The sequence below is a fragment of the Trichosurus vulpecula genome, chromosome 8 (assembly GCF_011100635.1).
Source record: "Trichosurus vulpecula isolate mTriVul1 chromosome 8, mTriVul1.pri, whole genome shotgun sequence".
In the NCBI taxonomy this organism is placed as follows: domain Eukaryota; kingdom Metazoa; phylum Chordata; class Mammalia; order Diprotodontia; family Phalangeridae; genus Trichosurus; species Trichosurus vulpecula.
In genome coordinates this window covers 263,620,138-263,635,142 of record NC_050580.1, presented here as the reverse complement: position 1 = coordinate 263,635,142, position 15,005 = coordinate 263,620,138, and positions in this window count along the sequence as shown.

Genomic DNA, 15,005 nt, shown 5'->3' with positions numbered 1-15,005 from the left:
TCTTTACGTAAAGATCCCTCAAGGCAGCATATTGACTTATACAACCTTATATTATCATTATCTATTTTCTATTGTGTTTTATTTATTTCATTAACTATTTCTCAATTGGATTGTAATCTGGGCCCTCCCTGATATTACCTTGATGATTGACACTCTTCCTCTATACAGCTACCAAATGGATATTCCTAAAATGTAGGTCTGGTCATAACACTCCCCTGAAAAGATTCAGTAGCTCTCTATTTCCTTTTGGAGGGTATTTACACAAACATCTATTTGGCATTTAAGCTCCTTGCAATATAGTTGCAAGCTTCATTTGCAGACTTGCCTATACCTTCGTATTTCAGCCAAACTAGTCTACCTCCTGTTCCGAGAAATGCCATGCCATCTCTTAACTCTATGTCTATCCCTTATGCCAGAAATCATATTATTATCTTTTCATATTTGCCTGATAGAATTCCTTTCTTCCTTCAAGACTTAGCTAAAGTGGTATTGCCTACACGAGAACTTTTCTGGATTTACACACTTATTAGCACTTTTTTCTTTTGAAATTACTTGCTTTCTCGTTGTATATATTTTGTCTTTATTGATAGTTGTATATATTGTTCTCCCTCATTATAATGCAAATTCCTTGAGGGTAGGATCTGTTTGGTTTTTGCTTTTATATCCCCAATAACTAGCACAATACCTGATACCTAGTAAGAGATTAATAAATGATTATCGAATTGAATTTGAAATGCTCCATATGGAAGAGCTATCTATTCTCCTTGTCTCAAGAAGATAAATAAATAGAATTGTCAAAACAGAAAAATCTGATACAGTGCAAAGTAAAAACAACCTTCTTAACAATTAGATATGTCCCAAACTAGAATATGTTAACAATAATCTAGCATTTATCTGGTGCTTTAAGATTTGCAAAGTGCTTTAAAAATGTTATTTTATTTGATCATCACAACAACCCTGGGAGGTGGGGACTATTATAATCCCCATTTTGTAGATGAGGAAGTTGAGGCCAAAAAGGATTAGAGCAGACCTGCCCAGGGTTATATATCCAATAAATGTCTAAGACTAGATTTGAACTAAAATTTTCCTTACTTACAGTCTAGAGCACTATCCAATGTACCACCTAGCTGCCTCTTAAGGAGCAGGTGCCCCTTTATATCATTAAGGCAGAATTCATGACTTCAAAGATAACCATGAATATGCCTGAATGGTCCAGAATCGCAGGATATAAGGAACTCTCTAAGTAGAAGGCAGAGGAGTTGAAGCATTTATTGAAACTCAAAAGTAGCAGACTCACGGACCAGTGTCCCCAATTCGACATCCTGGCAAGAACATTCCAAAACCAGTACGCCCATCTCACAATAGTGACCAGGAGGCCACAGAAAAACATTGTGGCAGCAAGCCAAGCCATACTGGTGCTTCCTCCCCACAACGCTAGGGCTCTCCAGCAAGAAGACCACCCACTGGCCTCAAGCCCCTGCTCAGCACTCTCCAGTCTCCATGAGGGTCAGTCCTGCCTTTTTGTAGCACCTGCCACCGTTGCTGCCGCTTCTGCCTCAATCTCCAAGCTGTGTTCCAGCTAGCTGACTGCTTCCTCTCTCCTTCAGCTCTTAACTGCTCTCATCAACTGCCTCTTAGCTCTGCTCCAACCATTTAGGAAGCTCCTCCCACCACAGGCTTCCATTGACTCCAGTCCTAGCCACTCCCCCCAGGACCCTGAGAGCCCTGCCCCTGAAGCCCACTGAAATGGGCAAGGAAGATCTTCCCATTCACTGACTGCCTTTACACTCTTCAATGTAGATCCTCAAGTAAAAGCTAGATGACCATGTGCTGGGATGGCAAATGGGGGATTCTTGTTCATTTGGATTGGACTAGATGATCTTTGAAATCTCTTCCAACTCTAAGAGTCTTTGATTCTACAACTAGTGGACAGAGAGACAATGGGCTTAGAAATGATTAAAGAAAAAGAGAAAGGGCCAACACTCCTAATTGCCCAGAAAACACTGGGATTGCTTCCACCTAACCCTCTCTAACCCCCCAGCAGGATTTCAAGGCTCCATTCATCAACCAAGTGCAGGAGAAACATCAAGAACCAAAACTGAGGGGGCTAGATGCCTCCCTTCTAGGACCCATTCAGGCTATGGCAGCAAAAGACTTTGTCTATGCATGTTTTTTGTCCAGAGAAATAACATTAAGTAATACTTGTGGCATGTTTCCTCTTTCTCAAAGACTTTCATAGCTTTCCTTCAATAGATTTGAAGGTATGAATTAGAGAGTCTCTTCTGTACCAAACTATCATCTAGGTCCAACTCTCTAGCTGAAGTAAGTGTCCTGGAATTTCCTCCTAAATGAAACCTATGCCTCGTTTACTATAGGTCTCAGTTTCTGCATACCCAAGAGGGAAGTATTTGTGCTACTATTTTGGAGATTATAAACTCTTTCTCCCCACCCCACCCCCTTTTTGCCCTTTTATATCCAGTTATATTAAAGTTCTTAATACTAACTCCATTTCCAAGTAGGGTGACAAAAACCACGAACTATGGTCATCTACAGTTAGAGATCTCTCTCCTAATTGTTACTCAGTACTGGTTTAGTAGTTGACGAATCACCTATATGGTGCCATTACTTATCCAATATAGTAGGGATTCGAATAGGATTATTCAATTCACCTCCTCATATCAAATTGATTGTTGACTTTTGTCTATTTTTGTCCACAACATCTTTAGCAGCTGCCCTTTCTTCCTGTTTACATGATCACTAACCTAGTTTACACCCTACGCTTGTTGCTTGGAGTAACATGATGGCCTGCTGATTTGCCTCCCTGCTCTAAGTCTCATTCCCTTCCTCTACACAGCAGTAAAGACGATATTACTAAAGCCCAGTTCAAGTGCCACCTTCTTCTGAAGACATTCACTGATCCCTTCAGCTGTTAGTGCCCTCCGAAATTACCTTGGATTTATTTCAATCAATCAATTAGCATTTATTAATCCTCTGGAGTAAATAAGTATTGAAGGAACACTAAGACTTCTGGTGTGAGGGCTTGCTGAACCCTCTTCAGGGGTGCTTATCTACCTTTGGTGTTTGCCTGGCATAAAACTCTGACCTGTGGCTCCAAGAAGCTGTACCATGCTCAGTGGCCACACCCTGGTAAACTGTCTCAGCAGATGGGCTAAAGCAGGTTGAGAATAATCAATGGGCCCCAAACCTATCTGTGTAACAAACTTTTGAATATATTCCACAGATAACACTGATCCTCTCTATTCCCATAAATTATTTTCTGCCTTAGTGCTTGACATATACTTTGCTCAAATAACATAAAATGCTGGGTGTATGGGGTACTCAGGAAGGACCAGCACCTCTGGTGTGAGGGCTTGCTGAGCCATTTTCAGGGCTGCTCACCTACCTTTCGTTTGTACCTGTCACCCAATAGTCTCAACAGAGGGGCCAAACCAGGTTGAGGGTAACTGACAGGCCTCAAACCTGTTGGTGTGTTAGGGGGATGTCTACATCAAGCATGTGAAGACTTCTCCTGGCAGAATGAGCAGATGAGAGCAATTTGTTCCAAAAGTCATGAAGATGGCTGAAGCAGGCGCTGTGGAATGTTTAGACCTCGGTCAGACACCGAAGGCTCCAAGATCATGCACGGCATCCTGGGCCATTATCAGTCATCCTGACTTTTGTCCTGCCACTGGACTTTGATGACTCTGGAAGAGAAAATGAGGCTGAAGACTTGGTGCAACTCTGCCTCACTTCAATCCAATTTACTCATGAGGCAAAACATCATCATGTGATGCCATTGTTCCTCTTCAAAAATGAAGGACTAACAGCAACATTAAACATCTACTGTGTGGCAGGCACTGCATGAGGTGTTGAGAATACTATGGAACAAATGAAACAGGTGGGGAAGAGGGGACACGATGCATAAATATACACAAAAGAAATATATACAAAATAAATCCAAAGATGTCTGGGGCGAGGGAGGCCTGAAGGAATGTAAAGGCAGTCAGTGAATGGGAAGATCTTCCCTGCCCATTTCAGTGGGCTTCAGGGGCAGGGCTCTCAGGGTCCTGGGGGGAATGGCTAGGATTGGAGTCCATGGAAGTGGTGGGAGGAGCTTGCTAAATGATTGAAGCAGAGCTAAGAGGCAGTTGCTGAGAGCAGTTAAGAGCTGAAGGAGAGAGGAAGCAGTCAGCTAGTTGGAATACAGCTTGGAGATTGAGGCAGAAGCTGCAGTGATGGTGGCAGGTGCTACAAAAAGGCAGGACTGACCCTCATGGAGACTGGAGAGTGCTGAGTAGGGGCTTGAGGCCAGTGGATGGTCTTCTTGCTGGAGGGCCCTAGCATTGTGGGGAGGAAGCACCAATATGGCTTGGCTTGCTGCCATAATGTTTTTCTGTGGCCTCCTGGTCACTATTGTGAGATGGGCGTACTGGTTTTGGAATGTTCTTGCCAGGATGTCGAATTGGGGACACTGGTCCGTGAGTCTGCTACTTTTGAGTTTCAATAAATTCTTTAACTCCTCTGCCTTCTACTTAGAGAATTCCTTATATCCTGCGATTCTGGACCATTCAGGCATATTCATGGTTATCTTTGAAGTCATGAATTCTGCCCTAATGATATAAGGGATTAGGAAAGGCTTTGTATAGAAGGTTGTTTATGAACTGAGTTTGGACAGAAGCAAAGAATCACAAGAGGTAGAGGCTAGGAAGGAGTGCATTCTAGACATTGAGTACATCCAGTGCAAAGGCAGAGAAATGGAAGCTGCAGTATCATGTCTGAAGGACAGCAAGAAAGCCAATTCTGGCTAGCCCAATGAGTGGGAGAAGGTAAACAGTGTTTAATAGAATTAATGAGGTATATTGGGGCCAAGCTATTAAGGACTTTAAAAGACAAAAAGAAGAGTTTGTATATACTCCTAATGGTAATTAAGAAACCAGGGAAGTTTGTTGAGTAAGGGAAAATTATAGCATGGATATGCATGTTATTTTCCAAATAAAATGTAAGCTCTTTAAAGGCAGGACCTGTTCTAGGCAAGGTGGGAAGGGTGGGGCAGGTTCCCACATTAGACTATAAGCTCTTTAAAAAGAGAGATCTTTTTGTCTTTCTTTGTATCCCTAACACTTTGCAGAGTGCTAGAACCTAGTAAGCATTTAACAAACACTTGTTGAACAGTCAATGGATTGATTTTTGTCCCCAGCATCTGGCATTGCACTTGGCACAAAAGAGCCACTTAATAAATATTTTTCTTTTTTGCATTTTTAAAATTTAATTAATTCATTTTCAGTTTTCAATATTCAATTCTGTAGCTTTTAAATTTTCTCTCCCTCCCTCTTCCCGCCTTCCCCAAGATAGCATGTACTCTGATATGGGCTCAACACATACATTTCTATTAAACACATTTTCATATTAGTCATGTTCTTAGAAAAATTATAATGAATGGGAGAAACCAAGAGAAAGAAAACAAAACCAAACAAAAGAGAAAAGAGCCTGCTTCTCTCTGCTTTCTGAGTCCATAGTTCTTTCTCTGGATGTGGATGGTATTTTGCATCATGAGTCCTTTGGAAAAGTTTTAGGTCCTTCCATTGCTGAGAAGGCTAAGCCTATCAAAATCAGTCCTTCCACACTGTGGCTGTTACTGTGTACAATGTTTTTCTGGTTCTGCTCACTTCATGCAGCATCAGTTCATATAAGTCTTTCTAGGTTTTCCTGAAGTCCACCTGCTCATCTTTTCTTATAGCACAGTAGTATTCCATTACATTCATATAGCACAACTTGTTCAGCTGTTCCCCAATTGATGAGCATCTCCTCAATTTCCAGTTTTTGGCCACCACAAAAAGAGCTGCATGTGGGTCCTTTTTCCACTTTTATGATCCCTTTGGGGTGCAGCCCTAGAAGTGATATTGCTGGGTCAAAGGGTATGCACATTTTTATAGCTCTTTAGGCATAGTTACAAATCGCTCTCCAGAATGGCTGGATCAGCTCACAGTTCCAATAACAATGAATTAGTGTTCAAACTTTCCCACATCTTCTCCAGCATTTATCATTTTCCTGTTTTGTCATGTTAGCCAATCTGATAGGTGTGATGTGGTACCTCAGAGTTGATTCGATTTGCATCTCTCTAATCAACAGTAATTTAGAGCATTTTTTCATATAACTATGGATAGTTTTAGTTTCTTCCTCTGAAAATGGCCTGTTCATATCCTTTGACCATTTATCAATTGGGTAATGACTTGAATTCTTGGAAATTTGACTCAGTTCTCTATATAATATAGAGATGAGGCCTTTATCAGAGATACTAGTTGTAAAAATTCTTTCCCAGTTTTCTGCTTCCCTCCTAATCTGGGTTGCATTGGATTTGTTTGTGCAAAATCTTTTCAATTTAATGTAATCAAAATTATCCATTTTGCATGTCATAATGTTCTCAATCTCTTCTTTGGTTATAAATTCCTCCATTCTCCATAAATATGACAGATAAACTATTTCTTGGTCTCCTAATTGGTTTATATTATCAGCCTTTATACCTAGATAGTGTACCCAGATGTTGGTCTATGCCCAGTTTTTTCCATGTTATTTGCCAGTTTTCCCAGCAATTTTTGTCAAGCAGTGAGTTCTTATCCCAGAAGCTGGGGTCTTGGGGTTTGTCAAACAGTAGATTGCTATATCATTGATTACTGTGTCTTTTTTAAAGATTTATTTCTTATTTGTTGTTTATAAAACTCAGTTCCACAGTTTTTGGGTTCCAAATTTTCACCCCCTCCTTCTCCTTCCCCTCCCCCCAAGATGGCAGGTAATCTGATATAGGTTCTACATATACTTTCACACTTATTTACATAATAGTCAAGTTGTAAAGAAAAATTATAACCAATGGACTGAATCATGAGAAAGAAGAAACAAAACCAAAAAAGAAGAAAAAAAAGAGAACAAATAGTTTGCCTCAATCTTCATTCAGACTCTGTAATTCTTTCTCTGGATATAGATAGCTTTTTCCATCGTGAGTCTTTTGGAGCTGTCTTTGAACCTTGTATTGCAGAGAGGAGCCAAGTCCATGAACAAGTTAGTCATCACAGATACTGTGTGTCTATAATTGTATATAATGTTCTCCTGGTTCCACTCCCCTACACCAGCATCAGATCATGTAGGTCTTTCAGGTTATTATGAAATCTGTGTGCTCCCCATTTCTTACAGCCCATTAGTATTACATTACACTCATATATCACATCTTGTTTAGTCATTCCCCAATTGATGGGCATCCCCTTGATTTCCAATTCTTTGCCACCACAAAAAGAGCTGCTATAAATATTTTTGTACATATGGGTCTATTTCCCACTTTAATTACCTCTTTGGAATACAGCCCTAGAAGTGGTATTGCTGGGTCAAAGGGTATGCAACATCTTTATAGCCCTTTGTGCATAGTTCCAAATAGCTCTCCAGAATGTTCCAATTTTCCCACATCCACTCCAGCATTTATGATTTTCCTTCCTTGTCATTTTGGTCAATCTGACAGGAGAGATGTGGTAACTAAGAGTTGTTTTGATTTGCATTTCTCTAATCAATAGTGATTTAGAACATTTTTTCATATGACTGTAGATATCTCTAATTTCTTCCTCTGAAAACTGCCTGCTCATATCATTTGACCATTTCTCAATCGGGGAATGAATTGTAGTCCTATAAATTTGACTCAGTTCTCTGTATATTTTAGAGATGAGGCCTTTATTAGAGACACTAGTTGTAAAAATCCTTTCCCAATTTTCTGCTTCCCTCCTAATCTTTGCATTGGCTTTGTTTGTACCAAAGCTTTTCAATTTGACATAATCAAAATTATCCATTTTTGCATTTTGTAACGCTCTCTATCTCTTCTTTGGTCATAAATTCTTCCCCTCTCCATAAATCTGACAGGTAAAGTATTCCTTGCTCTCCCAAATTGCTTATAGTATTAGCCTTTATACCTAAGTTGTGAACCCATTTTGACTTTATGTTGGTATATGGTGTAAGATATTGATCTATGCTCAGGTTCTGCCATACTATTTTCCAGTTTTCCCAGCAGTTTTTGTGAAATAGTGAATTCTTAACCCAGAAGGACTCTTTGGGTTTATCAAAGAGTAGATTGCTATAGTCATTGACTACTTCATCTTGTGTACTTAACTTATTCCACTGATCCACCAGTTTATTTTTTAGCCACTACCAAATAGCTTTGATGACTACTGCTTTATAACACAGTTTAATATCTGGCATGGCAAGGTCACCTTCCCTAGCATATCTTTTCATTAATTCCCTTGAAATTCTGGACCTTTTGTTCTTCCAGATGAAATTTGTTATTGTTTTATCCAGCTCTGTAAAATAATTTTTGGTAGTTTGATTGATACGGCACCAAATAAGTAAATTGATTTAGGTAAAATTATCATTTTTATTATATTAGCTTGGCCTAACCACGAGCAACTGATGTTTTTCCATTTATTTAGATCTGACTTTATTTGTGTGAAAAGTGTTTTGTAATTGTGTTCATATAGGTCCTGGGTTTGTCTTGGCAGGTAGACTCCAAAATATTTTATAGTGTCTACAATAACTTTAAATGGAATTTATCTTTCTATCTCTCACTGTTGGGCTTTGTTAGTAATATATAGGAATGCTGAGGATTTATGTGGGTTTATTTTATATTTTGCAATGTTGTTAAAGTTATTTATTATTGCAAGTAATTTTTTACATGATTTGCTAGTATTCTTTAAGTAAATCATCATATCATTTGCAAAGAGTGATACCTTAGTTTCTTTTTTGCCTATTCTAATTCCTTCAATTTCTTTTTCTTCCCTTATTACTAAAGCTAATATTTCTAGTACCAAATTGAATAGAAGGGGTAATAATGGACATCCTTGTTTCACCCTTGATCTTCTTGGGAATGCCTCTGGCTTATCCCCATTACAAAAAATGCTTGTTGATGGTTTTAGGTAGATGCTACTTATAATTTTAAGGAAGACTCCATTTATTGCTATGCTTTCTAGTGTTCCTAATAGGAATGGGTGTTATATTTTGTCAAAAGCTTTTTCTGCATCTATTGAGATAATCATATGATTTCTTTTGTTGTTGATTTGATCAATTATGCTGATAGTTTTCCTAATATTGAATGAGCCTTGCATTCCTGGAATAAATCCTACCTGGTCATAGTGTATTATTCTCACCATAAGTTTCTGTAATCTTTTTTGCCAATATTTTATTTAAAATTTTGTATCAATATTCATTAGGAAAATTGGTCTATAATTTTCTTTCTCTGTTTTGACTTTTCCTGGTTTATGTATTAGTATAATATTTGTGTCATAAAAAGAATCTGGTAGGACTCCTTTGCCTACTTTCCCAAATAGTCTATAAAGTACAGGAATTAATTGTTCTTTAAATGTTTGATAAAATTCACATGTAAATCCATTTGGCCCTGGAGATTTTTTCCTAGGAAGTTCATTGATGACTTGATCAATTTCTTTTTCTGAGATGGGGTTATTTAGGTAGTTTACTTCCTCTTCTGTTTATCTGGGCAATTTATATTTTTGTAAATATTCATTCATTTCCCTCAGGTTGTCACATTTATGGGCATACAACTGGGCAAAATAATTCCTAATTATTGTTTTAATTTCCTCTTCATTGGACGTGAATTCACCCTTTTCATTTTTGATACTGGTAATTTGGTTTTCTTCTTTTTTGTAATCAAATTGACCAAAGCTTTATCAATTTTATTGGTTTTTTTCATAAAACCAGCTCTTAGTTTTATTTATTAGTTCAATAGTTTTCTAGATTTCAACTTTATTAATCTCTCCTTTGGTTTTCAGTATTTCCAATTTGATATTTAATTGGGGATTTTAAATTTGTTCTTTTTCTAGCTTTTTCAGTTGCATGCCCAATTCATTGATCTCCTTTTTCTCTATTTTATTCATCTAAGCATTCAGAGATATAAAACTTCCCCTAAGAACTGCTTTTGCTGAATCCCATAGATTTTGGTAAGTTCTCTCATTATTGTCATTCTCTTGAATGAAGGTATTGATTGTTTCTATAATTTTTTCTTTGACCCACTCATTCTTTAGGATTAGATTATTTAGTTTCCAGTTAATTCTCAGTCTATCTTTCATTGGTCCTTTATTACAAATATTTTTTAATGTGTCATGATCTGAAAAGAATGCATTGACTATTTCTGCCTTTCTGCAATGGATTATGAAGTCTTTGTGCCCCAATACATGGTCAGTTTTGTGTATGTGCCATATAGTGCTGAAAAAAATTATATTCCTTTCTATCCCCATTCAGTTTTCTCCAGAGGTCTAACATATTCATCTCCTTAACTTCTTTCTTGTTTATTTTGAGATTAGATTTATCAAGTTCAGAGAGCTGGAGGTTAAGGGCACCCATAAGTATAGTTTTGCTGTCTATTTCTTCCTGTAACTCCCTTAACTTCTCTAAGAATGTGGATGCTATACCACTTGGCGCATATATATTAAGTAATGATATTACTTCATTGTCTATAGTGCCTTTTAGCAGGATATAGTTTCCTTCCTTATCTCTTTGAATTAGATCTATCTTTGCTTTTGCTTTGTCTGAGATTATGATTGCTATTCCTCCTTTTTTTTTTTACTTCAGCTGAAACATAATATATTTGACTCCAGACTTTTACATTTACCCTGCATATCCTCATGTTTCAAATGTGTTTCTTGTAAACACCATATTGTAGGATTTTGGTTTTTAATCAATTCTGCTATCTGACTCCATTTCATGAGAGAATTCATCCGATTCACATTCACATTCACAGTTATGATTACTATCTGTATCTTTTTCCATCTCATTTCCTTCCCTGTTTATGTTTTCATTTCTCTCTTCTCCCTTCCCCTATTCAAAAAAGTTTTACTTTTGACCACCACCTCCCTGTATGTTCCCTCCATGTCAGCCCCCCCCCTTACCTTACCCTGTTCCCTTACTACTTCTTCCCTCCCTTCTAAGCACCCCCCTTTTCTTTCCCCTTTCTGCTCCTACTCCCTGTATGGCAAGTTTGATTTCCATACTTAACTTGAACCAAATATGATCAGAATAAAGTTCAAATACTGCTCTTCTCCCTCTCTTCTTTCCCTCTAATATAATATGTTTTTGTACGTCTTCATGTGATGTAATTTACCCTTCTCTGCCTCCTCCTCCCCTCTTTTCCCATTACAATCCCTTTTCATCCCTTAAGTTTTTTTTATAATCACATCAGTTAATTTATATCCACACCCTCTATGTATATCTCTTTTAGATGTCATACTAACTATACCATTCTCATAATTAGTAAATATCCTCCCATATAGGGATGTAAACAGTTGTAGAATAATCTCGTAGAATAACAAGGTTTTCTTCTTCTTTTTTATATTTTCTTCCTCTGTTTACCTTTTTATTCCTCTCCTGTGTCTTTTATTTGAGGATCAAATTTTCCATTAAACCCTGGCCTTTTCATCAGGAAGATCTGGAATTCTCTAATTTCATTGAATGTCCATCTCCTTGCCCGAAAAATTATGCTTAATTTTGCTGGATAGTTGATCCTTTGTTGTAGTCCAAGCTCCTTTGCCTTTTGAAATATCATATTCCAAACATGCTGATCTTGTAATGTAGAAGCTGCAAGGTCCTGTGTGATTCTGACTGTATTTCCATGATATTTCAATTGTTTCTTTCTGGATGCTTGCAAGATTTCTCCTTGATCTGCTAATTCTGGAATTTGGCTACAATATTCCTTGGAATTTTCTATTTGGGATCTCTTTCAGGGGGTGATCAGTGGATTTTTTCGATGACTATTTTACCCTCTGGTTCTAGGACCTCAGAGAAGATTTCCTTGATGATTTCTTGGAATACTGTCCAGGCTCCTTTTTTTTTCATCACAGCTTTCAGGTAGACCAATAATTCTTAGATTATCTCATCTGATTCTATTTTCCAGGTCAATTCTTTTTCCAATGAGATATTTTATGTTTTCTTCCAATTTTTATTCTTTAGATTTTGTTTGACTGATTCTTGATGCCTCATAGAGTCATTAGCTTCTGCTTGCCCAATTCTAATATTTAACAAATTATTTTCTTCAGATAGCTTCTGCATCTCTTTCCATTTGGCCAATTTTACTTTTCAAGGATTCATTTTCTCCTGTTATTCTGTAATTCTTCTCTTACCTCTCTAATTTGGCTTTTAAAATCCTCCTTTAGCTCTTCCAGGAATGCTTTTTGGGCTTGAGACCAGATCATATTTCTTTTGGAGGTTTCAGATGTGGGTATAGTGTCAATGCTGTCCTTTTCTGAATTCATATTTTGATCCTCTCTGTCCACATAATATGATTCAATGGTCTTTTACTTTTGCTTTTCTAGCTTGCTTCTTCATGGTAGTTGCCTTTTTTCCTGACTTTTTAAGTAGATCTCTGCTTCTGGGGCCCAGGGAGCTCTGTTCCAAACTTCTTGTGTTGGGAGCGAGGGGACCGGTTACTGGCTTTGTGTGCTGTGACCTCTGGTTTTCTCAGTTAGAAGTTATATACTGCTACAGCTCACCTGATGCTGAGCTGAAGCTGGCTGGTGTGTGCCAAATATCAAGGCCAAGTGAAGTCTTTCTGAATTTCCCTAGGGTTACACTGAAGCTCACAGCATGATATGTAGGGATGAAGGGTGTTCTGGCTGACTGGAGGTCTCTTCCTCCCCTAGGGCTGCACTAGAGCACAGGTAAGCTCAGCCACTGGTGGATGCCTGTCTGCACTAGTGTCTGCCAATTCCCCTGGCTCTGCTAAGGGATGCTAGGGTCCTGATGTTGGTGCTTGCCGGCTTCACCCCCATGGAGCTCAAGATCTCCTGCTGGTCCACTGAGATGGGGCTTACTGGATGCCTCCTGTCCTGTCCTGGTCCCCTTCAGCCACAGCAAGAGGGACTCTTCCCATTGATCTTCCTAGCCTCCCAAGCTAAAAGACTGCTATACCCTTTCTGCTGGCTCCACTATTCCAGGATTTTTCCTGGGGCAATATTCTCTGGGTTTTTCAAGGTCAAGAAGGGCGGATGAGAGCACTTACTGTTTACTCCATCATCTTGGCTCCTGGAAGTTCAAGTAGGTAACTTTCAAACATTTAGTCTTCTGGGCTGATGCGCAAAGGAGTAGCTGTTGCCACTGCCACAGTCCCTGTGCTTCTCTCTCACCCAGCACTGACAGACCCCCCCCCCCCATACTGCACTGAGAGGTTTGGGAATTACCACTGCCAATGGTGAATCAATTCTCCAGGACTCTCTCCCACTCTGCTATGGTTGGGTGCAGACCCAGATGATCTGTGCTCTTCTCCCAGCACTGTGCAACAGATCCTTCCTGTTGACCCTCTGAATTGTCCTGGGCTGGAAATCTGCCACACTCTGTCTCCTTAGAGTATCCTGCCACTTTAAAATTTGTTCAGATTCACTTTTTAGAGGTATTGGAGGGAATTTGTAGGAGAGTTCAGGTAAATCCCTGCTTTCACTCCACCATCTTGGCTCTGCTCCCCAATTGTAATAAATACTCTTTCAATCAATGTTATTGAATGAGTGACCCTCCATTTCCTCATCTATAAAATGAGGTGGTAGGACTAGATGACATCTATCTATAGTCTCTTCCAGCTCTAAATCTGTGATCCTAAGAAGAGTATCCCCATTGTTTCTCCAACTTTTCTTTCAAACTTCTGAGTTGTCATCACTCTTCTGTAGCTATTAGACATCCTCCATTAGGGAGATGGCTGTGTCTTTCAAAGTTCTTAAGACATAGAGGTCTCTATGCCATTACCATTATTCTATATATCAGGTAGGAAGATAGGAAGATCTAAGACCAGGCTACCTTTATATTAACAGGATGTTAAGCACTTAACCAAGTGCTTGGCACATAGTGGAGGCTTAATAAATCTTTTAAAATTTAATTTAATTTTAATTGACTTGATGCTCTGTTTCTAGTGCCTTTAGGGCTAAACTAATTTTGGAGCTTGCTCTGCTTGCCACCTTGGACTTTCTTTGTCACTGTATCCCTGGAAATGACAACTTAATAATAGAGTCAACCTATTTTATGTTGTTATTCTGTCATTTTTCCATAATGTCCAACTCTTTGTGGCCTCATTTAGAGTTTTCTTGGCAAAGATACTGGAGTAAATTTCTATTTCCTTCTCCAGTTTATTTTACAGATGAGGAAATGGAGGGTTAGGTGACTTGCCCAGGGTCACACAGCTAGAAAGTATCTGAGGCCAGATTTGAACCTAGGAAAAGGAGTCTTCCTGACTCCAGGTCCAGCACTCTATCCACTGTATCACCTAGCTACCCAATTTACTTTATAGATGATAATAAATTTTGTAGTTCTTTGCTTGTAGATCCATCATGGTGGACAGGTCTCTTTGAACTTCCATAGCCTAAAATTTTAAAAAAAAGCCCATTGTTGCTTATGAAAATAGTCATACTTTGACTTCTTTATTCCCTGCACCACCCCACAGCAACAGTTCTGAAATATTTTAGCATGCTTGTAGATCATCACAAACACTAACAAACCTCTTATAAAGTCGGTAGACAGATGTAACCAGAATGGCCTTTGTTTACTTTGAGTGACTCAATTTATCTCAGTGAGCTTTACTAGGTGCTAAGCCCCTGGCCCAAACCTCATTAGGTGTTAACGTAATCCATGTGGATGTGAACCTCCCAGGATCCTAAGGGGAGGGGCCAACTCAAGAACCAATCACCAGAGCCTGAGCTCTGGTGATTCAGATGATGTCTGATGCCCTATAAGAAGGGAGGACAGAGCCATTTGTGTGGGGCTCTGGAGATGGTGTTGATGAGGAGACTCCGGGCAGCTGTAGCTAAGGAGCCCTCCAGCTTGTAAACCCGGATGTTGAAACTTTGTTGAACTCTGGTAACTATCTGTTGGGACTTGAATCAGACAAAGTCTGTTGATGTCTGTAATTTGTTTGCATTTTGTTTTGAAGTTCAGGGTGCTGGTTTTTTTCCCCTGAACTAACTGAATGATATTTGAATTAAAAGTAAGCT